Raw genomic sequence first — 26255 nt, 5'->3', positions numbered from 1 at the left:
TCCTTATCTTGGTTCCAGCAGAGGGAGATAGACAATAAACAATAAGGGTATTAGGTAGATGACCTATTTCACTTATGTAGGTGGTATGCCTCCTTTTTTGAAAAGGTGACCATAGAGCAAAGACTTGAAGACAATGAGGAAATGGCCCGCTGGATACCTTGAGGGAGAGACTTCCAGACCGCAAGAGCACTCATTGCAAAGGGCCTGGGGCAGGGGCATGCTTGGCATACTTGAGGACAGTGAGGAGATGAATATGCAGAGCAGAAAGCCAGAGGAGATGAGCTCAGAGTGGTAAAGTTAGCCAGATGGAGGGATTAGGTGGGTGTAGGCCATTGTAAAGATCTTGGCTTTTGTTCTAAAGGAATGAGGACTCATTGCAAGTTTTATTTTCTTTATTAAACATCTATTTACTTTAGAGAAGGAGAAGGAGAATGAGTGGAGGTAGGGGCAGAGGGAGAGAGAGACATGCAGACTCCCTGCTGAGTGGGGACTCAAAGACACTGGCTTGGTCCCAGGACCGACCTGAACTGAAATCAAGAGTCAATGCTTAACTGACTGAGCCACCCAGGTGCCCCTCACTGCAAGTTTTTTGACCATAATAGGAACATGATCTTCCCCTGTTTTCCTCTGTTCTTATGCTTCGTTGCTTTTGGACATTTCTATAATATTTATAATAGTGTTATTAGTAGTCTCATTTTTATGGTCACTAGTTATAGTTAGTAGTCTCTAGTCATGAGTAAATTCACGTTTTTATTTGGTATGTGGCCTACAAAATGCAAATTCAGATAGGAGACAGCTTAGTTAGGTAAGGAAACAATTATCTGTGGATTCTAAGCAGTTAGGGCATTTCCGTGTTCTGTTTGGTTGACTTTGTGACTCAGTTAGTCCAAGTATCAGCTCCAACATACATGAGCAGAGTGCAGATTTTAGTAACTGACCGGGGTCGTGCCCCAGGCCCAGGGTCTGGAGAGATTGTGGCCTGGTTCACCTCATAGTAATGGCTTATAGGAAGGTGTGTGGATTGAAGTGCTCCTGACTTAGAACACTGGGCCTGTCTAAGAAGAGAAGTGAAATTTAACATAGTTCTATTTGCATGTAAGGAGTCGAATGATTAGAGTACTGAACTAGATCTTAGATATTTCTAGTGATGAAAGCCATTTTCTTTTGGTAGCTGGTGAGATAAAGTGGTGTAGGGAAGGAAAACTTCCCTAAACAATGAATCTTGGAATACTGAAAAAAATAAAGTTAAAAAAAAAAAGAATGTCTTACGGTTTCTCTCCCTCTCTGGTTTTGTTTTGTTTCATTTTTTTCCCTCTCTTCCCCTATGATCCTCTGCCTTGTTTCTTAAATCCCACATATCAGTGAGATCACATGATAACTGTCTTTCTCTGATGGACTTAATTTTGCTTAGCACAATACCTTCTAGTTCATCCATGTCATTGCAGATGGCAAGATTTCATTTTTTGATAGGTGTGCACTATTCCCTAGTATATATACACCGCATCTTCTTGATCCATCCGTCTGTTGATGGTCATCTGGGCTCTTTTCATAGTTTGGCTATTCTGGACATTGCTTCTATGAATATTAGGGTGCAGGTGCCCCCTTCTTTTCACTATATATGTTTCTTTAGGGTGAATACCTGGTAGTGTAATTGCTGGGTCATAGGGTAGCTCTATTCTCAACTTTTAGAGGAACCTCCGGAGTGGCTGTACCAGCTTGCGTTCCCAACAGTATAGGTAGATTTCCCTTTCTCCGCATCCTCACCAACATCTGTCGTTTCCTGACTTGTTAATTTTAGCCATTCTGACTGGTGTGAGGTGGTATCTCCTTGTGGTTTTGATTTGTATTTCCCTGATGCCCAGTGATGTTGAACACTTTTTCATGTGTCTGTTGGCCATTTGTACGTCTTCTTTGGAGAAATCTCAGTTCATGTCTTCTGCCCATTTCTTGATTGGATTATTTATTCTTTGTGTGTTGAGTTTGATAGAATTTCTTAAAGATTTTGGATACTAGATCTTTAATATGTCATTTGCAAATATCTTCTCCCATTCAGTTGGCTGTCCTTTGGTTTTGTCAACTCTTTCCTTTGCTGTGCAGAAGGTTTTAATCTTGATGGAGTCCCAATAGTTCATTTTTGCTTTTGTTTCCTTGCCTTTGGAGAATTGTCTAGCAAGGAGTTGCTGCAGCTGAGGTCAGTGAGGTTGCTGCCTGTGTACTCCACTAGGATTTTAATGGATTTCTGTCTCACATTGAGGTCTTTCATCCATTTTGAGTCTATTTTTGTGTATGGGTTTTAAGCAGTCAAGTGATATATTTATGTTTGCATTTGAGAACTTCTTGATTATAAAATAGATTATAAAGAAACAAAAGTGTGGGAGTAGGGAAGAGAAGGAGTAAGAAGGGACCATTGTCATTAATCCAAGTGAAAGAAGATGCTGATGGCTAGAGCTATGCTGATGGGCAATGGTTATGAAGGAAAACAGATGTATCTGAGAGAGTTACTTAGTAGCTCTTATTGACAGGACTTAAGATAGACTGGAGGTGGAAGCCAGTGATACCATTTAATGTAATGGGAAGAAATAGGGGGAGAGTTGAAATAAAGATCACAGAGAAGATCCTCTTATACGTTAATACTGAACACAGACTGTTCACATCTGGGTGTGATACCCTATAAAACTGCTGCCCAGTTTGGTCTTTGTTATGACCACAGTGATGGAAGCAGCACATCCAGTAACAGCTACCCTTTCTTCTTATCTTCTTCCTCTGCCTTTTACCCTATAACCCTCCAAACTTTTGTCCCACCTCTCAACACCTTCTAGAAGAAACAGCCCTGCGATGCCAATCTCATGGTGGGACTGAATTTCAGCAGGAGACTTGACCTGAAGTTTCTGGCAGCACCTTGCTTTGGCTCTTGGATGAGAACCCTAGACAAGAATGTGCTGCAGTTTATTTGGGCATCACCTGATTTTTGAATTATCCAAGGAACGTCATTGCCTCAGCAATTTGCAGAAAAAAGCAGATTGTTACGAAGTTGTCACAATTCAATCCCTAAAGCTTCCAAACTAGCCTTCATCTGAACTAGAAGTGATTCCATCTCTTACGCTAATTTTAGGGGCAAGAGCCCTGGAGTAGTAAGGAAGAGAAAGGTGTGTGGGAGTTTGAGGGGCAAATCCTATCAGATGTTCTCTCTGAAGATGATGTTCTTCTCTGAAGAAGATTTTTCTAAACACATACTCTCCACCTCCTCTAACTGTAAAGCCAGGCAATCCACAGATATTGGCTTGGCAAGTGTGACCTTGCAGTCAGAAAAGCGAAGTAGCAGAGGGTTCACGGTGCCAGGTACCAGGGCTTGGGTTTTCAAGGAAGCAATACCTTCCCAGTGCACTGGTGAACAGTGAAAACATTTTACTTTCTCTCCTCTCCTCCTTTTGCCTCTGGGGTGCTAGAGAAGGGTTGGGTGGAAAAGTTGGGTTGGACTGAGAAAGAACTGCAACAGCATTTTTCTGTAGAACAGCTGAGGTCTCTGTACCATACCTTGGGTTTGGTTTGGTTTTTATGGGTTCATGGTTGAAATACACAAAAGCATCCGGGCCAAAAGGATTGAAAAGTCATTTGGAATAGGAATAGGAATAGGCCCTTGAACATGACCTCATGGGAAGAATGTTGCTCAGTGGAGACAAGTGGGAAACATACATAGATGTGGGGGGCTGACACATTGTTCAATTTCCAGGGGAGGTTTTGCGGGGGTGGGGGGGGGGAGTGGGGGGGCAGCATGCCAAATGCTGGTAAAAATGTTCTGGAGGGCAAACCTTACGTGGCCTGAGCATTTGGAATTTTTTGTTGGCTTCTTTCTACGGCTGTGTTTTCCAACTCTTCAGGCCTAGGAAAGCTCTCTTCGTTCCCTTGCAGGCTGTTCACTCCCTAACATGTAGGCCTTTGTCTCCTTGACTAAATCCAAGCCAAAGGTAAGCAAAGGAGAAATTTATTATCTCACAGTTCTGTGAAGATTGGAATTACGCTGCCACAACCCAGAAAGCTCTCAGAAGAGAGGAAAGAGGCCCAGAACAGATCCTTTTCTTGCACCTTCAGAAGGAGCATGGCCTTCATGACACCTTGATCTCAAACTTCTGGCCTCCAGGACTGTGAGACAATATATTCCTGGTATTTAAGCTATTCATTTTGAGATACTTTGTTACAGCAGCCCTAGGAAACTAACACACCATCTGAACTCCTTTAACAAATGGAGTGCCAGAATCTATGCTTCAAGTGCCTTTCTCACTGCCTCTTTTGCAGATTTTTTTTTCCCCCTGAGCAGGAAGATACTAGCTCAGATGGAGTCTGTTTACAGTATCATTCTCAGTGGTTGTGTTTCTGTGTGTACTCTGTATTTGTGGTTGAGGTGAACTTTGCTGAGTTCTATGAATCCAAGTGTTTAAAAATGGACCTCAACAAGAGCTCTAGATTTTTTTATTTTTGAATCAAGAAAAATAGTTCTTAAAAAAGATTTAAAAAATACTTTTACATGGATTTCAAGGAAGTAAATATTTTCCACATTAAAAGTCTGCTAGGATGAGTGTAATTGGGCAATCTGAGATAAGTCATTTACCTCCCTGAGTCATGTATTTTAAAAATGGTAGTAACAACAGACCCTGTTGCATCCAAGGGTTGCTTTAAAAACAAACAAACAAACAAAAGAGTGTGAAAGCCCACTGTGAACTGCAAAATACTATACACTTTTGTCAACATTAACCAAATTTATGATTATTGTTTTATTTATCATTTGTACTCTACATTCATTTAAATTTGAGACATAATGAAATACAGATAATTAAAATGGAAAATAAAATACAAAACGGTCTGGATGAAAGAGAACACAAATATACTGTAAGTCCTAAACTAAACTAGTGTGGTGGAAACTGCCTTAGCAAACAGCTAAATTACAATGCCCAGCCTTCTTTGCGATCAGATGTGGCCATGTGATTTGGTTCTATCCAGTGGGTCCTAGTAAATGGAAGTGATCAGTGCCACTTCCAGATCTGACCCATAAAGCCTCCTACAGGGTGTTTTTCACAGCATAACCCATTCAAAAAGGGTGAAATGGTGACCTGAAGACCACAGTGATCTTAGAAGTCATGTGTTGAACATGGTAGAGGTGTATTAGCCTAGAATGTATGTGTGAGGAGCAGACAGACAGACTGTTTCTTTCCTCCAAAGGCAATAGAATTTCCTGCCTTGGGCTGCTCTCTGAGTGTGTAATGAACCTCTCCTGACATTATACTTTGGATCTGTTTGTTACAGTAGTTTAGCTCAGCTGATACATAGGGTTACTGTATTTGAGTATTAAATTCAGCTTTCAACATTTCTGAATCAGAGACTGCTAAAACTGGGAGACACCTTAGAGATCTAGTCCGCCCCACTCATTTTTCAGGTTATCATCTTTCTCTGTTAATCCTGCAGTGTCTCCAGATTGCCTTCATAATGAGATTCAAAATCCTTAACACGCTTCACAAAACATGTTCTGATTTCTCCCTACCTTGTTTCTTACCATTCTTTATTTTGGAGGTACTTCTCTAATTAAACAGAAAAACTTGCCGTTCCTCTAACTTTGTCATTTCTGTGTTTCTTGCTGTCCCTGAACTGCTTTCTTTTTTCCTTGCCTATTTTGAGATCATCTTTATTATCAACTCTGGAAATCTCCTCCTAATTTTCCCTATACTCGTCACTATTTAGCTTATATTTTTCTGGTATTTTCCTGCAGCACTTGATGCTGTTCCTGTAATGCTTAGTTTGCTCTATTGTCATCATTGGTTTGATTTAGGGACTTATCAACTAGACTGGAGTTCACTGATGGCCGAAGACTTACTTTGAAACATCTTTGTATCCGTGGTTTCTACCACAGTACCTAGAATGTTTTTCAAATAAGTGAGCAAATTATTTCAGCAATATTTATTAAGTGCTTCACATGTGCCAAGCTCTTTAAGTGCTAGGAATCCAAAAATTGACAAGGCCTCTGCTTTCATGGAGATTACACTCTAGTAGAGGAGATAGACATCAAACAGATAATCAAATAAAAAAATAGACACTTGGTAAATGCTGTGCATAATACATATACCAGCCATTAATAACATTCCAATCTGACTTCTCAGCACATGACTACAAGAAATTTATGATTTGGCCCTCAAAATTATTATAGTTTCAGATGTTGCAAAATTATTGAATCCTATAAGTAATAATCATACCTATCCTATACTGAGCCCTTATTATGGGTGAGACACTTCAAAAGGATTATCACCTTAAGATCTTGTTGAATCCTCAGGAAAACCCTCTCAGTTATAGACTGTTATTGCAGAGGAATGAATTTATAATTATGGTCTCTAGACCAAACTCAGAATCAGAACCATCCACCTAAAAATGTAGTCAGGCACCAGTTGGGTTAGTTTTCAACCATGACTTGTACCAAGCTCTGATCCTGGTAACACCCAGGGTTGTCTGGAATTAATCTACAACTTGCTTTTCTTTACAGAGGGAATTCCAAAGCGAGATGCTTCTCAGATCTAGTGAAATCTTAACTCCAAATCATTGGCATCTGTGTATTCCTGGGAGCACTCGGGGAAGCCTGGGAAAGTGCACCTCCACGTGAGGGTTTACTGCATGTTTCCTCCCGACCTTTCTTTTCTTTTATTCCCACTGTCTCCCATTTTTCCAGATGGGAAGGTTGGGGCTTAGTGGGATAGTAAGTGCTGTATCTAGAGGTGTGATATGATTGCCTAAATTCAGCTATGGAAAATAAAGAAAGCTCTGTTTTCACATATATAAGAATCAATGGCTTATAGAGACAATTAGAAAAAATATATAGGCTTATAATTTTAGATATTTAAAAAAAGAAAGCACTCAAATTTTTCAGGTGATATATTTCTGGCCTTTAATTGTAGAAGAAATTGTTTGGAATTTTATGATCATTCATTCATTTACATGCAGGAGTCAAAATGTTCTACAGGACACTGTCCTTGCTTTGGAGTAGAATGAAACAGATGTACCAGTGAATGTTGAAAAAGTACTAATTGGGACACCTGGGTGGCTCAGTCGTTAAGCGTTGGCCTTCAGCTCAGGTCATGATCCCAGAGTCCTGGGATCGAGCCCCACATCGGGCTCTTTGCTCAGTGGGAGGCTGCTGCTTCCTCTCCCACTCCTCTTGCTTGTGTTCCTTCTCTCTCTCTCTCTCTCTCTCTCTCTGTGTCAAATAAATGAATAAAATCCTTAAAAAAAAAAGAAAAAGTATTAATTGCTATGATAGTTATTAACATGCATTGAAAGTGGTAGCTAGACGTCCATGGATGGTCAAGAACAATGTCACTGAGGAGGCGACATTTGATCTGGTCTCCTTAGTTTGAGTAGAAATTCATGGAACAGAGAGAGAGAAGATATATACAAGCAGAAGTACAGAGTGTGCAAGAGCTTGGAGGGCACATAGGAAAAGAGCAAAGAGTTGAGTTTGCTTATTATAGAGGATGCTGGGAGAGTGGTGGTGGTGAGAGTGGCCAGAGGGAAGGTAAATCAAATCACAGAAGGCTTCGTAGGCTATGGCTGGAAGTGCAGATATCATCTTATGTAAAATATAAAATGTGAGGTTAATGAAAACATTTAAGATGGAGAAAGGACATAAAGATATTGGTGTTTTCAAATGGTAACAGTGAAGATAGGAAAGCAGAATTGCTTTGAGAAAGATGTTTTCAAGAAAAATTTAGGAGATAGAAACTATAAGAACTGATGACAAAAATAATTTAGGTGAGAGGAAGAACTGGAGCTGTGCTTTCCAGTAGGATAGCCATATGTGGCTATGTAAACTAACTCTAAATGCAGCGAAAATTCATTTCCTCAACCATACTAGCCACATTTCAAATGCTCTATAACCATGAGTATCTTGGACACCATATTGGACAGCACAGACATAGAACACGTCCATCATCACAGGAAGTTCTATTGGACAGCACTGGATTAAAGACTGTTTTAAATTTGGGCAGTGAATGACAATGACACTTAAATAGGGAATATAGGAGAAAGTTTGAAAGAAAAAGAAAAGGACTTCTATTTTGACACAGTGCATTTAATGTATTGTTGGGCATCCAAGTGAAAATGTTAAGGAAGCTGTTGGAAATTAGGTATGATACTCAAGAGAGACAAGGATTATAGACAGATATTTCAAAGCCTTCAATATTTTTTCTTTTGTTTTTTTTATTAACGTATACTGTATTATTTGCCCCAGGGCCATAGGTGTGTGATTCATCAGGCTTACACAATTCACAGCACTCACCACAGCACATACCCTCCCCAATGTCCATAACCCAGCCACCCTCTCCCTGCCCCCCTACCCACCAGCGACCCTCAGTTTGTTTCACAAGATTAAGAGTCTCATGGTTTGTCTCCCTCCCGATCCCATCTCATTTCATTTTTTCCTTCCCTAACTCCCATAAGACGCCACCCTGCCTCTCAAATTCCCTCATATTAGAGAGATCATATGATAATTATCTTTCTCTGATTGACTTATTTTGCTCAGCATACTACCCTCTAGTTCCATCCATGTCATTGCAAATGGCAAAATTTTGTTTCTTTTGATGGCTGCACAGTATTCCATTGTATATATACACCACATCTTCTTTATCCATTCATCTGTTGATGGACATCTAGGTTCTTTCCATAGTTTAGTTATTGTGGACATTGCCGCTATAAACATTGTGGTGCACATGCCCCTTTGGATCACTACGTTTGTATCTTTAGGGTAAATACCCAGTAGTGCAATTGCTGGGTCATGAGGTAGCTCTATTTTCAACCTTTTGAGGAACTTCCATACTGTTTTCCAGAGTGGCTGCACCAGCTTGCATTGCCATCAACAGTGTAGGAGGTTCTCTTTTCTCCACATCCCTGCCAACATCTGTCCTTTCCTACTTGTTAATTTTAGCCATTCTGACAGGTGTGAGGTGGTATCTCCCTGATGCCAAGTGTTGTTGAACAATTTTTCTTGTGTCTGTTGGCCATCTGGCTGTCTTCTTTGGAGAAATGTCTGTTATGTCTTCTGCCCATTTCTTGACTAGATTATTATTCTTTGGGTGTTGAGTTTGATAAGTTCTTTATAGAGTTTGGATACTAGCTCTTTATCTAATATGTCATTTGCGAATATCTTCTCCCATTCTGTCAGTTATCTTTGGGTTTTGTTGACTGTTTCCTGTGCTGTGCAAAAGCTTTTGATCTTGATGAAGTCTCAATAGTTCATTTTTGCCCTTGCTTCCCTTGCCATTGTTGCTGTGGTTGAGGTCGAAGAGGTTGCTGCCTGTGTTCTCCTCAGGATTTTTTTTTTTTTTCCTCCTCAGGATTTTGATGGATTCCTTTCTCACATTGAGGTCGTTCATCCATTTTGAGTCTATTTTTGTGTGTGGTGTAAGGAAATGGTCCAGTTTCATTCTTCTGCAGGTGCCGTCCAATTTTCCCAACACCACTTATTGAAGAGAGTGTCTTTTATCCATTGGGCATTCTTTCCCGCTTTGTCAAGGTTTGAAGACCATAGAGTTGAGGGTCTATTTCTGGGCTCTCTATTCTCTTCCATTGATCTATTTGTGCCTGTTTTTGTGCCATCACCATACTGTCTTGATGATGACAGCTTTGTAATAGAGCTTGAAGTCTGGAATTGTGATTCAAGGCCTTTAGTTTATAAGTACAGGCTGAAGCCATGGAAGTGGTTTGAGAAGAGGACCAGGTATACCGCCATAGATCTCCCTCACTTAAAGGGAAGTAGAGAAATAGTAATACAGTATGAAAAGTGATCTAAGGAATCTGAAAAGCCAGAGAAAAATTCTGAGGGAGTGATAAAGTCGATGACAAATTAGGCAAAAATGTCTAAAGTGGGGGTGCTTGGGTGGCTCAGTTGCTTGGGGTTCTCTCACTTCCTCTTCTTTTGTCCCTCCCCCTCCACTCTCTCTCTTTCTCAAATAAGTAAATAAATAAAATCTTGAAAAAAAAAAAAAAGCCCAAAGCCTTAGAGCACCCAAATAGGATTTGCCTTGAAAAGACTCCTCTGGTTTTGGAGATTAGGAAGTCAGTAGTAATCTTGCCTACTACAGTGGTTTCAATGAGTGATGGGAGAAGCAGCCAGATCTCAGCAGAGCTGGGATGAAATTGGTGTCTTGTCAGGGAGGGGTGGTATAGGAGAGACCAGCTTTCCCTCATTTGAGAAGTTTGGCTGTGAGGATGGCAAAGAGACATAATTATCTTGAGGGATGGGGAAGGTTAAAGAAATTTTTTTTATTTTTTAGGAAGTGTGAAACTTGAATTTTCTTTACCTGTAAGGAAGGAGTGGGCAGAGTGAAAGAGACTTAAATGGCCTTGGAGTGAAGGTATGAGCACTGAGCCAACTGTAAGAGATAGTGGAAGAAAGGGTGGGTGAAACTTGGGAAGGGAAAAAAGATTCTTCTGTTTCTCAGAGCCAGGATGGAAGGAGAGAATGATTAATTGTTGGGGGTGGAGGTAGAGAAATGTGGAACTGTTCGCATCTTAGTTTTATAGCGTAATGTTTTCAACTGTGATTTGTAGACTCTACAGAAACATTATGTATGTGGCTAATGTTGAACGTTGATAAAAGCCAAAGATGTGTCAACAGTGTGTAACTCAATTTGTATGATTTTGTGTTGGGGAAAGCTAATGACATCTAAATGGACAAATTTTCAGACTAGAATTTCCATTAGGCTAACTTCCAATACATTTGTGTCTAAATTGGACTTCTGTAAAGCAGGTTAATAATCGTCTCAGAGTTGAATTTTGTGGTAAATAAGCTCCAAGGAAGACAAAATAAGTAAATGAATAAGTCTGTACTTTACACATCAGAATCAAACTGCAGTGCTCCAGCTACAGAAAATAAAGAGAAAGCTTAAAATACTAACAAGAGAAGAAAAAAACATTAACTACAAGGGTAGGTAATTAGATTAGATTGGCAACAAACTTCTCAGTAGCAACAGTAGAAGAATGAAGAAAGAAGGGAAATATCTTTAAAGAAAACATAGTTCTCCATGCAATTTGTGCCCTCACTGGGTGTGGTGCAAAAATAATGAATACGGTTATACTGAAAATAAATAAAAATAAATAAATAAATGAAATGTAAAAAAAATAAAGAAAACATAGTTGTCTATCTAGTATACCCAACTATGATTTAAGGGCAAAGGTAAAATGAAGACATTGAAAAGTAATATTGAAAGAATTTACCAGTTAAACATTCTCATGGAAAAATTACTTAAGAACACACTTTAGGTGGGGTGCCTGGGTGGCTCAGTGGTTAGGCGTCTGCCTTCAGCTCGGGTCAAGATCTCAGGGTCCTAGGATAGAGCCCTGAATCAAGCTCCCTGCTCAGCATGGAGCCTGCTTCTCTCTCTGCCTTTCTCCTGGCTTATGCTCTGTCTCTCAAATAAATAAAAATCTTTAAAAAAATTAACAATTAAACCTATAAACTTTAAAAAAGTTTTAAAGAACACACTTTGGGAGTAAAGACTTGTGAATGTACAGAAGGAAAATAGGAGAAGCAAGAGGAAATGTGATCGAAAGAAATTAGCAAACATGGCAGTATCTAAATAATCACTAACTCTATAAAACAATGAAGACAGTACTGATTAAAGACAAAACATATGTGGAGTTAAAATACTAACAACAATAATGTGTAGAACAGGAGGAATGTGAGTAGAGTGAAATGTTCTGCAGACCTTTTATTACCCAGGAAGAAGAGAGAGAAATTTTTTCAGATTTTAAGTCATATCATGCATGTGGAAATTATAAAGGTAACCACTAAAGTTACAGAAATAGAATATATAAAATTCAAATAACTCAAAATCTGAAAACAATAAAGATCAAACTTAAGCTGAGCAAGAGAATAAAAAAGAGTTGTAGAGAATTTTTCATATTGTGCCTGCTGGCTCTTTTCTGTATTACTTTGAAGATGTTTCACTATCAGTTGTGAATGTCTTTGAGTTTATGGGTTTAGGAAAGAGGGAGACGATGCAGTTTCCTCCATACTTGTGACATGCCAGCCAACATAGCACTGAATGTTAGTGTCACAGAGTCATTTTGGTGGTGAAATGATCAGATGCATAGAAATTCCAACAGAATTAAGAGAAATCTATTAGAACTGAAAAGAGTTCAGGAAAGCTTTAGGTAAACAACCCCTTTATAAAAATCAATAGTATTTTCCTATGTCATTATCAACTAGAAAATATAATTGAAATATGATGCTATTTATAATATCACCACAAATGAATAAATATCTAGAAACTAACTTAAAAAAGAAAGCCAAGGGGTACCTGGGTGGCTCAGTGGGTTAAAGCTTTTGCCTTCAGCTCAGGTCATGATCCCGGGGTCCTAGGATTGAGCCCCACATTGGGCTCTCTGCTCAGCAGGGAGACTGACTCCCCCTCTCTCTCTTCCTCCTTCTCTGCCTCCTTGTGATCTCCGTCTGTCAAATAAATAAATAAAATCTTTAAATAATTTAAAAAAGTTTTTAAAAGCCAATATCTTTGTGGGGAAATATTTAAGCCTCCATTAAAAACATAAAAGAAGTTTTGAATAAATGGACAGACTGATTTAATGTGGTACAAATGTCAATTATCCTCAAACAAAGCTACAAGCTACAGTTCAAGTCAAAATTCCTTTTATATTGTTTGAAAAACTTGAAAAACTCTTTATAAAATTTGGGAAAATAAAAATCTATGAATAGCTAAGCTACATTTGAAAAAGAAGAGAGAAGAAAGGGTATTTACTATATTGCATATTAAGACACTTAACAATTATGTGGTTTAAAAATTTTTTTTTAATTATTGGTTATGGAACAAATAGATCAGTGAAATGGAATATAGACTCTAAAACTGAACTGTGTATATGGGGAATTTATACAGCTGACAGATAGAGTGGCGTATTAAAAAAAGATTAAGAACAGACTATTTTAGCGTCACACGGGAAGAAGAAATTTAGATCCCTGTCTTACACTGTGTAAGAGGCACTTCTGCATAAACTGATGACATCATTGTGAAGACTAAAAATTCTAAATCTATAAATAAAAATATTTACAGGAAAGTAACCACAAAAAAACAAACCTGATTAAAAAACGGGTTAAGGATATGAAAAGGCGATATAAAGAGGGAACTCTGAATGGCTACAGAGTCATCAAGAGCAACTTCAGATGTTGTCATCAGAGATGTTAAAGCAACAGTGAGATGCCGTATTAAGCATCCCAGCTGCCAACATTAGAACTGCACGTACAAAGTGCAGGTCAGCATACGTAACAATGGACACTTGAACGTTCTCCCATGGATGTCTGGAGTGGTATGTTCATTGCTGTTATGCCCTATGGGCTGGCAGATTCTTGGGTGTTTTTCCCAGAGAATTTTTTGCACATATCTCTGAAGATACAGGTAAGTAATGTTAAAATAGGAAATCATGGTTGTGTTAGGCCCGATGAAAGCATGAAATATTTGAAGAGAGGAGAAAGTAGGGCAGCAGGTTGGTGAAATGTCTGTAAGCTTGATTGTTTCCTTTGGGTTTGAGTTCTGAGGGAAAGCTATAAAACTGTCTGGATAGGTATGGGGGAATCAAAGTGACTCGGCTGTTTGTGCAGATTTTTATTTGCAAATATATTTTGTATTTATTTTTATATTATATATATTTATATATATTATATATAATTTATATATTTATATATAAATAAAAATATATTTTATATATAAATAAAAATATATTTACATATATTATTTATATTATATAATACCCATTTTTATATTTTATATACATTTTATATTTATTTTTATATAAAAATATTTTTTATGCCAAGCCTTGCCTTTGGCCTGAGCCACATTTAACATGTGAGAGAAGGAAATAAACACAGATGGAGGATGGTGTCCAGAGGAATGACCCTGAGGTCTTGTGCCTGATTCCGTACTGTGGATGGTGTGGGGGCAGTGAGAGGACTGGAGACATGGGCTTAGGACAAGGAGGCAGCAATGTGTGGGGACTTTTCGAGAACAAACCAATGGCTGTGTCTACTGACTTCAGCAGTGGGTGTCTGCATGATGGTCTATAGGGGTAGGAGTGATCAGCCACATTTCAGGAGATGTCATCGTAGAATTCCCAGAGGCCAAACCATACCCAACTATTTCATAAACCCAGATACCAGGGAAAGGCATAAAGACCTACAGGTGGGGCATGTAAGCACCCTTTCCTCTGATAAATCACACGATTTATCACGTGATTAAAATCATGTGTTAAATCACATGTTAAATCACATGATTTCCCTCATACCCACAGATAAAATATTAGAGAGCAAAAAGAGGGAAAGAAGGTTGGCTACAAAAATGAATAATTTACCCCAAAGAGATTTGACCTGAAAGAAATAGTTAAGCAGGAAGAGATGTCTTTAATTGGCACGGGAGATTAGAGCAGTTTTAAAATAAGAAGATGCTGTGTTTCCCCCTCCATATGTGGATGTAAAGTTTGTGGCATGACCTTGTTACGTTGCCATATGATTGTCGTTTTACCAAATTAAGTATGTGATTCAGACAGTTCTTCTTCACACTTGATCTAAACAGATGGGAAACCCTGTGGAGCAAATTACAGGGTGATTCAGAGCAGGAAACACACTTTCACAAGGAAGCAAGAATCATGAGGCCACAGTAATCGTGTGTAATGGGTTCACCCATGACTATTAAATGGAGGCTGTTGTGGGATAAGAGCGGCTTCTATGACTCCTAGTGTTTTTGACAAGCTGAGAAACTTGAGTCAGCCTCACTCAGGTGTTTTCAGGGCTTCAGTGGTGTCCCTCATGTCCCTGCATTTTTTTTTTTTTTTTAATCTCCTGACAGATGCTATTCTTTGCTTTTCGGTTCTTGGCTAATGCCTCTTTTTTCCCTTAAAATGCACATACCTTAATTTAACACTGATTTAAAGCAACCCCCCCCCATTTTTTTTGGTCACCAAATTTTCCTCTAGTTATTCCTACCACATTTTGAGTAATAATGTCTACCAGCAGGGAGAACTTATTATAAGATAGTTGCTTCTCATTCTTAATTTATCAAAGATAAAGAACAGTTTAATTTAGAACTTCTGGTCTGCTTCTAGAGCTAGCCACTACGTCTTCACTGTCTTAGTATATTCTGGCTTACAGTTTCCCTTTATGCTCACTTATCACTTCCAGGCGTCCAAAATGGAGACATAGTAAATGAATAAGGCAGGACAGTGCAGTTTTGGTGAAAGAACATGACTGGTTATTGAATGAGTTCTCATCCTAGTTTTGTTTTTCACTTAGGTGAGATACTAAACTGACCCTTATTCATTTAAAGAATGATAAGACTTTCTGCATTATTGTTGGAAAATTTAGATGGTTCAATACGCCTAACAGTGAGGAGGGGGGAATTAACCATTTAATTTCCAATATTTAGGGTTATTTTATCCTGGTTTTTGTAGAACTTTAGCTCTGTAAATAAGAAGGCTCCAAATAAAATAAAAGGTAGTTAGTAGTTATTTGGGAAGTTTAGGTAAATTACTTGTTGGAATTCCTCCCAGAAAGTGAGAAAGTGAGTGACTCAAGTGAGTAACAAATGTTTCTTAAAGTAAGAATGTTCCAATTCTTTAATAAATCAGCTGATAGATCATTAACAGATTTTGGTGATGGATCACTATATATTCATTTCCCAGAGCTACTATAACAAAGTACCATAAACTGAGTAGCTTCAACAGCAGAAGTGCATTGTCTCATAGTTCTGGAGAAGTCTGAAGGTGTCCTAGTTCTGGAGAAGTCTGAAGGTGTCCTAGTTCTGGAGAAGTCTGAAGGTGTCCTAGTTCTGGAGAAGTCTGAAGGTGTCAAGTCTGAGAGGGTGTCTCTCTCATCTGTCGTGGAGAGTCCTTCCTTGCCTCTTCCACCTTCTGCTGTGTGTAAGCAATCCTTGGCACTCCTTGGCTTTGGGTGAATCCCTCCAATCTCTATTATCAGATGGCTGTCTTCTCCCTATGTGTCTTCACCTCTTCCTTCTCTGAGGGTTGGTTCCAAATTTCCCCTTTTTATTTTTTTAAAGATTTATTTCTTTATTTATTTGAGAGAGAAAGAGAGTGAAGTCAAGCTATGGGAGGGGCAGAGGAAGAGGAAGGGGGACAAGCAGGCTCCCCACTGAGCAGGGAGCCCAATGTGGGTCTTGATCCCAGGACCCTGAGATCATGACCTAAGCTCAAGGCAGGCACTTAATTGACTGAGCCACCCAGGCACCCCTCCCCTTCTTATAAGGGCACCAGTCTTACTGGATAAGCAGCCCACCCTAATCCAGCATGATCTTATCTTAACCAATTACACCTGCAACAACCCTATTTCCAAATATGGTCACATTCTAAGGTACTGGAAGTTAGACCTTCAACATATGAATTTTGGGGGACACAATTCAACAAATAGCAAGGAGAAAGAATTCTGGAGGAAAGAAATTGCTAACTCATATCCAGAGAATGTTGATAAGTTTGTATATTCTGTTTTCTTCCATCCTGAGTCAATAAAAATTGAGGGTTCAACTGAGACTTTGGGTATTCATTGCTGGTTGGAGAACTGTTTGGAGGCTGGACAGGTCCATCAGAAGCCTAATTCCTTTCCAGAGGTGGCTTGGCATATGGAGCTCACCAGGGGTAAAGGCGGTGGTAATGTGTGGGTGAGCCAGCAGGGGAGGTAGACAAGTCCAGACACAAGTTGAAAAGAACCTTTCTATTCTGGACTCATATCCCAACACTTCATAGAAAACAGTTCCTACTGGACCCAGGGCAAGTGCCTTCTCAATAGAATGTGATTGTGTCCTTCCAGAGTCACAGATTTATGAATTTTCCTGTTGGTTTCTTTATTTTCATCTCCCTGGTTGCCCAGAGGAAAATCAGGATAATTCTGACAGTAGAACTTTCAACCTAAGCCCTTTTATTGCTCCTGGGTTTGTGGTTTTGGGTATTACTCATACATTTACATCCACAAAGTAACCTTAAGTTGTTGAAATGTGGTCATTAATTAATCAAGTAATCTAAGTAAAACCTTCCCTGTTAGGCATTTCTTATATCATTTTTCCAGTGAGTTTTGAAACTGGGTTTTCAATAATTTTCTGATCATGAAGGATCCTCTGGCTTTGGACTCATGGTAGAAAAGTTCATGGAAAGCCTAGGGTGTTAACTTCTTTCCCGGCTGTATTCCAGCTGGTTTTAAATTGCTCTGCTTGCTTTGGCTTTCCCACATTCCCTCTGTATGTGGGAGTTATAGGAACCTTCCACTAGTGTCCAGTAAAACTCACCCCTTCCCTCTCAATCTTGCTACAAAAGGTTGGAAAAAACTTGGTGGTAATCTTACCTTAAAACTCAGGCCAAAGGATAGACAGAAGTAACCAGAGGGGAAGTGAGCCATGGTGGTCATTTTTCACACTTAACTGTTTGTGAGAAACAATGAGGAAAGAGCTCCACAGAGGGAATGGCCCTTTATGGAGTAGACCCTCTGAAGGAAATAATGAGTCCCATGAGAATTCAAGGTTCACCTAGAGGTTTAAGAAAGGATTAGGAATACATGTGTGCTACCAGCCAAAGACAAAAAGGTTATTCTTGCATTGTGGGTGGCCAAATGTACATAGAGCTATGGGATTATCTGACAGATAAACCACAATGATAAAAAAACAAAGGAGGGATTATTTCTAAGCAGACAGTTTAGTCATCTAAGACATCCAGGTCCTCAGCAGTGAGCACTTAGGGGGATGTTCAAATTGTTCTCAAATACTCTCATATTATATTGTCATCAGAAAAAGTTGTTTTACCCCTCCTTTTGTAATTATGAAGGTAATACATGGGCATTGAAGAATAATCAGACTATATGGGAAAAATAAAGGAACTTAGAAAAAATATACTATAAACATTCTACCATAATTATTTTCTTTAAAAAAAAAGATTTAATTTATTTATTTGAGGGAGAGAGAGAGAATGAAAGAAAGAGAGCATGAGAAGTGGGGAGTGTCAGAGGGAGAAGCAGACTCCCTGCTGAGCAGGGAGCCCGATGCAGGACATTCTGGAGCCGAAGGCAGTTAGTTGCTTAACTAACTGAGCCACCCAGGTGCCCCATAATTATTTTCATCATTGCACATTGCCCTCTAGTTTTTGTCTAATGCCTTCATTTTTCTTGAGTTGTAACCTGCTTAATATTAAATTATAAATGTTTTCCTGCATTTTATATATAGCCTTTATCATTATCATTTTATGTGGCAGGATACCAGTTCATCATATTATGTATGTTAAACCACTTTCCTATGGTGGGATATTGGGAAACATTTTTTTTTTTAAGATTTTATTTGTTTATTTGAGAGAGAGAATGAGAGAGGGAGAGAGGGAGTATGAGAGGAGAGATGGTCAGAGGGAGAAGCAGACTCCCCACTGAGCAGGGAGCCCTCTATATGACCTGATCCTGGGACTCCAGGATCATGACCCAAGCTGAAGGCAGCTGCCCAACCAGCTGAGCCACCCAGGCACCCGGGAAACATGTACTTTTATGGGTAAATTGAATTATATTCTTCATAGATGGTATTTTGATTCATTGCATTTGGGGGGAATACATTTTCTAGGAACCATCTTGAGTTCATTAGATGTAAGAATTTATTAAAAATGAGAATTACCTAGTACCTGCTCCACCAGCCATTTGTAGAAGATGAATATTAGAAACTTGGTACCATGGAGTTAGTATTCTAAAAAAGAAAGAAAGGAATGAAAAGTGCTGTTTGGGTGTCAAAGAGAGTTAAAGAGAAATTTAAGGCATTAGTAGGGAGATTAGTGACTATAATAATGTATTTCTGTGTTCTGGATAAGAAGGCATTCGGCATGGTCTCTGCAAAATGAAGCCAGAATTCCAACTAGAAATGCAATAATGTTAAGAAAACTTTTCTTGGCATTATAAGCTCACACATGCACTTTTATATTCTGCAAAGTTGAAAAAAAAGTTAAAATTCTGAAGTATTGAGACCACAGCTATAAAAAATTAAGGTTTTAAACTAAGAAAATATATGTTATGGTATGCTAAATATTATTCTAAATAGTGCTTTTTCATGCTGGCAAATGTTTTACTTCTGCCAATGTGAACAATTATTTTTGCTGGCCAAAACAGTTCAAAGAAAAACAGAAGTAAGCCACCATTTCTTAACATAGTAAAGTTGAAAATTTCAAACATCTAATGGAAATTATTTTCACATTTATTTCATTGGTATTCAAAGGAAGTAGTAGGAATTCCATGCAAGTTTGTGTTTATGACAAAAGTAACTTGCTAGTGTAAAGTTATTTGGAGGTTAGAAGGATGATAAATGGCGATGGTTGAGAAGGAAACGAGTGTATCTATTTTAAAAACATTATTATTAGCTTCTTCCTTCTTTGACCCTTACACACTGTGAAAGAGTCTGAAAAGGGTACAGTGAGTGGACTACCAAACATTCATTCTTTTTTTCATGTTTAACAGAAATGGAATTGTTCTCAGTGAGTTCCATGGATCCAGCTAAAATACTTCCCCAGACTTGCTCACAATTTGGGGTACTGACATGACATTTCGGCTGATGTATAATTGATGAAATCTCCTAGATTCTACTTCTTGACTCTTCTTTCCTTGTTCTTGCCTGGAAAGCAGATAGTGAGGTTGAAGGTAACAGCCAACCGGAGGATGAGGAATTAGGCTGCATAAGGAGAATGAGGAGTGCAAGGAAGAAGGACCCTGGGGCACTGAGGGCACCGTGCGCCACTGGGCTGCTTGTCTCTGTCCTTCTTTTTATGTGAGGCAGATTATGCGAGGCTATTTGGTTAAGCCACTGTCATCAGATTTCTGTTACATACAATACTCCCAAATGCTAAATGAGGCAGACCCCTTGATACAGCCTCTTCTTGTATCTTGTACTTTATTTACAAACTATCCATAATGGGCAACAATGTGCTTAATGGTTTTTGTCCTCAAATACTCTGAGCTATTACTTACATCAATGACTTGACTTGACATTTGTAAAGCATTTGGTCTAGCTCATCATTGTATTCGATGCTTGTAAGTTCCTGACACATTGTGTGCACTTAATAAATATATATTTCCAGGTAATTTAAAAAGCCATTTGGCTCCGAAATGCACACCCACACCCCCTCCCCACACACAGATGCACATCTTTACATAAATGCATATATGTGCAAACATTCCATTTTAAGTTATGTGTTTTCCACTTGCCAACACTTGTATGGCTTTGAAACACTTGGATATTAAAGAATCGCTCTATGAGAATAATTGTCACTATTTCTTTTCCAATTAGGGTTTGTAGATTACTGTGATGATGGACATTTATGTGCCTCACTGAACTCTAAGTTCTTAGAAAAATGTAAGGGAACTGATGTGGCTGAAAGGGACATAAGGAAACGTGGCTTTAGATCTCCAGCATTTGTCAGGCCACCTGAATAAGCATTCTGTAAAAACAAAATGAAACAAACACACAGGATTTTAAACTCAAGGAACTTTTGGAAATACAGCGTGTTACCATCTTTTTCCTGGTGATTCATGGATCTATTAAAGTTGCCTGCAGTAGAGGAATCTGCTTAACTTTGTGTAATCTGTCATTTTCCAATCTTATGTGCCATGAAACTCTTCTATCCAAGTAATGCCTATTAATAATGACCAGTGGAAATACTTCTGTGGCACATACTCCGGGAAACCCTGCAATATAGGGACCAGAAACATGAAAAATAATTACTATTCTATGGTATTGATTTAGGCTATTTAGTTCAATTAGATAGTAATCAGAAATAAAACATACGACTTTTGGAAAAGGGAAGAAAAATGAAAACTTTTTACAGAAGACTGAAATACCTAGTTTACTGAAGGTGAGACATTTATTTTGTTCCTTTTTTTTAGCTCTGGTAACAAGAGTACCTATGTGCAACACAAATATGTTCAGTAAATTCTTGTTGATGGAAGGAAGGCTTCATGGAAGGAAGGATTGATGGAGAGAGGTAAGGAATCTCACGGGATACCAGTATTCTAGAGAAATACCCTGAGGAAGCTGTGTAAGAGCCATGATTTGAAAAGCTTTCTGGAGACTTGAACATGCCTCACCTTCTCCATATTCTCATTGCTTATAATTCTGAGTTTTACTCCACTGATAGAAAATATGTGAACTTGATCAGAGTATTCTAGGCAACATGTACTCTAGGCAACTACTCAACATAGTACTCTAGGCAACTACTATCAGTTGATTGGCATAAGCAAAAGAGCTAAAACCATCTCAATATAAGCCTTAATATTCCTTTTTCCCAGTCAAATAACATACATATTTCATAATCACTAGCCTCATGTCCCTAGCATTATCTGAAGACAGATTATTCACTCCATCCTCTCAGATATTCTTGTGGTGGTTTTAAAATGACTACAAATTCTTTGATATTTCTCTTCAGTTGATGGAAGATAATTCCGTGTCCACTGAGTATGGGCTGGGGTGGACTTAGTGAATCTCTTCCAATGAAAAGAATATAATGGAAGTGACAGTGTGAGACTTCAAAGGCTAGATATAAAAGACACTATGACTTCCTGCTTATTTTTTCTCTTTCTCTTTCTATTTCTATCTTTCTCGCCCTCAGATAGTTCACTGTGGAAGAAGCTAGCAGCTAGGCTAGAAGCCCGTGTGGTGAGGAACTGAGGCTTCCGACAAACAGCCATGTGAGTGAGCAATCTGCAAGTAGCACCTTCAGCCACAGTCGGGTCATCAGATGAAACTGATCAGCCAATGTCCTAACTACAACCTCATGAGAGGCTGTGAGCCAGTGCCACCCAGATGAGTGACTTTTGAACTCCTGACCCATAGAAACTAAGCAATACATGAAACTAAGATATTGTAGGAGTTAGGAGTTTTAGGATAATATTTAAAATAAAAATGGATAACTAATTCAACAATTTGAAGAACTTTTAAGGAAATGGGGCTCTTTTACAGCCCCCTTTTAAAACCCACCCTCCTCGATCCCATTTTCACCACTTTGTTATGGCCAGGTTAGCTAGTTATCCATCAATTCCTATTTTTGTTTTATTTTTCTTTCTTATAAAGTGATGGTCAGAAAGCTCTTCTAATACAGGGCAGACGGTAAATATTTTAGACCTTGTGGGCCATGTGGTCTTTGTCACAACTATTGAACTCTGCCCTTGTAGCATGAATGCAGCTGTAGACAATATTTAAATGAACGAGTAGGGCTGTGTTCTAATAAAAGCTTATTTATGGACACTGAAATTTGAATTTCACATAAGTTTCACATCATGAAGTATTATTCTTCTTTTGATTTTTTTTTCAACCACTTAAAAATGAAAAATCATTCTTAGCTTGTAGGTCACTTAAATCCAGGCTGTGGGCCAGATTTGGCCCTTGGGTATAGTTTGCTGATTCCTGTATTAAGTGAATAGAGTTCTTGATATTTAACTGTCACATGGATGCCCAAAATATTTCAGACAATAATCATGTGACCAAATTATGGTTAAGGGGATGTAGGTGAAAATGATATGTGCCAATTCTGAGTCAAGCTCTTGAAGAGAAGTGGTGGACTTGCCCACCCCACCCCCAACTTTATTCGCCTTTCCCCCTTCTCAGTGGCTACAGTGAAGATCATCTTGGACCATGAAGATGACAGAAATGTCCTTGGGATGGTGGAACTAACAGAGCTAGAATTCCTAGCATTGTCTCTTAAGCAGTCATACTGTTACAAGGGTGAGAAATAGACTATGTTTTCAGATCCCTTTCATAACCAAATGTGAGCTCTAACTAATTTAGCTGATTAGTCTTTGGCTGAAAGCTCTTGAGTAATGCAGGTTAATGTGTCGGACTTTCAAGAATCACTGCAGACAGTGGTTAACAGCTATGTGTGGAGTTACAGATAATTCATTCTTGGTTACCTACCAAGTTAGGGTATTCTGGACATAGGGTAGCGTTAACATTTTTAAAAACCCAGAATTTCTAAAAATTGCAGGTATTTGCCTTTTCTTCTGATTGTTGATTTCCTGCAATTTGGATTAGAACAAACGTGCCTTTGTATCCCAATTCTCCCACCTCTATTATATTATGGCCAAGAGTGGAACATTATTAATTGAGAGAAACATAAACAATTCACTCCTTATTATCTCTGAGGAAGAATTAATTCATATTGTACTTTGTGGAGCTTATTTATAGAAATGAATGGGTTTAAAAATCTGCCCCCTCAAGATCCCCATGGTCCTATGGATCTTCTCATTCATATCACTGAAAGAAAATGTAGTCATAATAGCTATACTTATTTCGTAAAGTTTTTTATTTTCCATAGCAGAACTTGGGGATCCCAGGCTGTGAACCACAGTGAAAACAAAGCCCACAGCCAAAGTCTGCAAACCACTATGAGAATCGTCAGCCATCACTTGGAAGCACCAGAGCATCAGGCATTGTCCAAACGCAATTGTCAGAGTTCTTGCACCGACGCAGTGTTTCCCATTCATCTCCCCTCCTTTCTCTCCCTGCCAAGAACCCAACTCAATTTAAGCAGGCGCAGTCTTCCAAGTCTTGGCTGTTAGTGTCCCCAAGAGATTTCAGGGAGATGCAGCCTTGGCTGAGGGTCAGAGCCAGAGGCTCCGTGAGGCTCCGTTCCCTCAGTGAAGGGCACAATGTCTGCGTTTGGGGAACAGCTGGAGCTTCAGAGGGAGAAAAGCAGTTTGGCAAGTGAGGAAAGAATGTACTTGTCACTTCAAGAGGCAAGAAACTTCAGTTTCTCTCCTGCTTCTGCCAGCAAGTGTTTATTGGAAAGGAGAGTGGTGGTGATGGCAGGTGACTTTTGGTTAGGACTTTATGGAATGTTTCATGTTTATTTTACCTTTTCAAAGAGCAGATAAATGTACAAATCCCACAGTATAACTATTCTGAATTCTGCTCTTGTTTTTATTGGATAAGTGAGTGTTGTTCCTCTGAGTTATTTTTAAGAAGGCTGCCTCTGGCCCATTTTGAAACGCTGCTTGCTTTCCTTGTGTGTGAGCTAAAATTTGTTGTAGGGAATTTGGAAGAAGGTAGCAGAGGGTATTAAATGGAAGGTGAAGGCCCACGGGAGGAAGAACCCTGTTCTGAGAGCACGAGCTGGATTTACAAGGGGGGAATCAGATGGGCCTGTTCAGACAAAACATGGACTTTTAGCTGACCAATGGGGGAATCAGATGGGCCTGTTCAGACAAAACATGGACTTTTAGCTGACACCAAAGGTGAGGTTATAAAAAGTTTGATGCAGTCGAGGGGGAAATAAAGTCTTTAAGATGTCCTACTCTTTGGTTGTGTCTTGAGTGCTCTGATTTCCTTGGATTCTTATGGAAATGAACATAAGAGACTATTTTTTTCTATCTCTGAATTCCCTTTGTTAGACTTGGAAAGTGTCACCCAATCTTAAGTATTACTTATAAAATGAATAAGAAGTTCAATATTAATATTCAAAAAACAATAGTTGTTACCATTTCAAGGTCTCTTATCTCCCTTCCTCAATTCCCAACATTTTTGTCTACTTCAGGATTCTTCTTTTAACTCTGTTTTGTTTATTTGTTTGTTTTTGTTTTTGTTTTAATTTGGCAGTGAGAAAGTTTATTAACTGGGTTTTGGGGGACAAATAGATCTAAAAGTTAAAATAGTGAATCAGTGGGAGGATTGGAAAGGGAACAAGTATTTTTTGAGTTCTGTCTGTGTGACAGACCCTTGTACTAGTTCCTTTCCTTATAAGAAAATGTGAAGTATAAAATATTATGCCCATTTTAGAGAAGGGAGACTGAGACTCATAAAGGGTCCTCATAAATTGTCTCACATTATCTGATGTTCTATTAAATGGTAAAGTCAAGGTATCTGGCTATAAGCATGATTTTTATTCTAAAGCCCATATTCTTTCCACTGCCACACTTTTGTCTATATAAAAAAATCTGGGTCGATTATGTTTACATTGGTTAATCACTAAAAACTGATTGGTCAGCAGTAATCTGTATATATTTTTTATTACTCTTCTCGTGCTAGTGTGTTGTGATTCTAGGTAGTGGGACTTAGTTGCAAGGACACAAGGGACCCTGGAATCTTCAAATATATAGTCACTTTGGGTCCCCAGATTTTCTCCAACTAGAATTAGTACTACTTCTTGAGAGAAAAGTAATACATCGTGGTCTATTTGTCATTAACCACAGTGAAATTCCTGGCCTGGCAGGGTTCATGCAAGCCACTTTAGAGATATGGCCTCCTCCGCATCAGACTGTGTGCTAACTTAACGTTTAACTTGGGCACTCCTCTCTGGGGCCAAAAACACCAGGTTTCATTCAGCATCCCTGGTGTGAATCATAGCAACTGTTAGTCAAGTGTCTTTTGGGCTGCTGTTCTTAGAAGGGGCCTGTGAGCAAAGCAGGAACTTAGAATTTCATAGAGTCCTTCCCCGAGCAAGAACAGACAATGGGGATGTGAAGAAGTCAGTGAACTTCAGGGAATATTCTTGTAGCAACACCTTTCGTGGTCTTCTTTCTCCATTCAAGAGCATTGCCAGTGAGTTGACGTATTGTTTTTTTTTTTAAATTTTTAATTTTTTAAAATGTTTAAATATGATTTCCTTATCTACTAAGTTTTTCATTTTTGATCCCAGTATAGTTAACATACAGTGTTATTTAGTTTCAGGTGTACAGTGTAGTGACTCAACTATTCCATTCAATACAGGATGCTTCCCTACGTGTCGTGGGGATGAAGTGCCCTCCTGCGACCCCGTCACCCGTCACCTACCTCACCCATCCCCCCAGCCACCTCCTCTCTGGTGACCATCAGTTTGTTCTCTAGAGCTAAGAGGCTGTTTCTTGGTTTGTGTATCTGTCTCTCTCTCTCTCTCTCTTTTTTTTCCTTTGCTGGTTTGTTTTGTTTCTTAAATTCCACATATGAGTGAGATCATATGGTATTTGTCTTTCTCTGACTGACTCATATCGCTGAGCATTATACTCTCTAGTCCCACCCATGTTGCTGCAAATGGCAAGATTTCATTCTTTTTATGACTGAATAATATTCTGTTGCATATATAACCGCATCTTCTTTAGCCATTCGCCCATCACTGGACACTTGGACTGCTTCCACATCTTGGCTATTGTAACTAATGCTGCAGTAAACAGAAGAGTGTATTTATCCCTCAGAATTAGTGTTTTTGTATTTTGGGGGTAAATAGCCAGTAGTGCA

The 26255-nt window shown here is 38.9% G+C and overlaps 1 protein-coding gene across 6 annotated transcripts in view; it reads left to right on the top strand.

Moving 5' to 3' along the window:
- Positions 1-24214, top strand: part of LOC116585183 (cytochrome c oxidase assembly protein COX18, mitochondrial) — an 80446-nt gene extending 56232 nt beyond the window's left edge. For 2 of the 6 annotated variants that reach the window (XR_004283491.1, XR_004283495.1), the window contains 3 exons: positions 10305-10385; positions 20939-21036; positions 21661-22318. The gene's annotated coding sequence lies outside the window, so the exon portion shown is untranslated. Of the gene's footprint in view, positions 1-10304; positions 10386-20938; positions 21037-21660; positions 22319-23361 lie in introns of those variants that run through there. The other 4 variants (XR_004283492.1, XR_004283494.1, XR_004283493.1 and 1 more) reach the window with 4 other exon arrangements.
- The last annotated feature ends 2041 nt before the right edge of the window (positions 24215-26255 follow it).

The sequence above is a fragment of the Mustela erminea genome, chromosome 2, assembly GCF_009829155.1.
Source record: "Mustela erminea isolate mMusErm1 chromosome 2, mMusErm1.Pri, whole genome shotgun sequence".
Taxonomy (NCBI): domain Eukaryota; kingdom Metazoa; phylum Chordata; class Mammalia; order Carnivora; family Mustelidae; genus Mustela; species Mustela erminea.
This window is presented reverse-complemented; position numbering and strand designations above follow the sequence as displayed.